At 56.3% G+C, this 1,079-nt stretch overlaps 1 protein-coding gene across 2 annotated transcripts in view; it reads right to left on the reverse strand.

The window, feature by feature from the left end:
• SLC66A1 (solute carrier family 66 member 1) overlaps positions 1–1,079 on the reverse strand; it is a 28,591-nt gene that overhangs the window by 19,453 nt on the left and 8,059 nt on the right. The window contains exon 1 of one of the 2 annotated variants that reach the window (XM_045298883.1): positions 747–776. The exons of the other annotated variant lie outside the window; for it this stretch is intronic. The gene's annotated coding sequence lies outside the window, so the exon portion shown is untranslated. Of the gene's footprint in view, positions 1–746; positions 777–1,079 lie in introns of those variants that run through there. 2 annotated transcript variants of the gene reach the window in all.

Here is a 1,079-nt window from a genome sequence, read left to right on the forward strand (position 1 = left end):
CCCTGCCTCCACAGGTCGGGCGCACAGTCCGCACCGAACAACTGGACGATGCTGACCACCTTCTCCGCACTCCCTCCTAAACCTGACCCCACCTGCTTCCCACCTGCTTCCCACCTGCTTGCTCTTTTGGAGCAAAAAAGCTGCCAGGTGCCCATAAACTGCTCAAATCGCCTCCAGCTGCCAGGTGCCCATAACTGACCCCCAGATGTTCCCATCCCCAATTGCCTCCTGAACCGCATGCGCCCTCTAGGGACATAACCCAATCAAGTCTTTGCAGTGGGTGGGAGATCTGCCCTTCTTTTTCTCATCTCCGCCTTTCACCACCAGACTTTGCCCTGCTCATCTGGCAGAATCTCTTAACCTCTTGCTCTCTTACAGGGCGCACAGGGTGGGGGAGGGCTTGGTGAGCACATGACTGGCAGAAGGGCATTTCTGCCCATTGTGTGTTGGGCTCTAGGTCGGTGGGTACTGCAGGCACTTAACATGTCTGGCTGCTAACAGAAAAGTCCACCCAGCACCACCTCTGAAGAAAGTCGTGGCAGTCAGCGCCCACCAAGTCAGCTATGGAAATGGAAACCCCCAGGAGCCCAGTTCTCCTCTGACAGTCTCCATGAGTTGGAGTCAATTTGATGGCAACTAGTCCTAGTGGAGGATGTGACCCTAACCCACCCCAGGAAGCTCGCAGCCAGGAGTGCGATTGAACCAGAGTTGCTGAGGGGTCCTGAGGCTTTGGGATGTACGCCCACCTTGTCAGCTGGGGTTCATTTTGGAGTATATGCTTGGAGCCTGTGTATCCCAGGGGTCTGCCGTCTCTCTCCTTTAAGACACTGTGCATTCTCCACTGCCTGTCCCATGCCCTGTGCCCTATGGACCTCAAGCTCCCTGTGGCGGGTCCGGCTTGCTCAGTCAGCACCAAGAACTCGGCCTCTAGTGCCCAGCCGAGACAGCCAGCTGAGAGGTGAAAACTCGTGACCATGATGGCTCTGAGCTATTACACATAAGGCATTCCTGAATCCCTAGGACCGCCCTCTGGGGGCAGGCCCAGTTACCCTCTCTGAACCTCAGAGGAGGTTCTACCT

Source organism: Echinops telfairi, unplaced genomic scaffold, assembly GCF_000313985.2.
Source record: "Echinops telfairi isolate 266 unplaced genomic scaffold, ASM31398v2 ScPeMD7_7457;HRSCAF=8495, whole genome shotgun sequence".
Classification (NCBI taxonomy): Eukaryota; Metazoa; Chordata; class Mammalia; order Afrosoricida; family Tenrecidae; genus Echinops; species Echinops telfairi.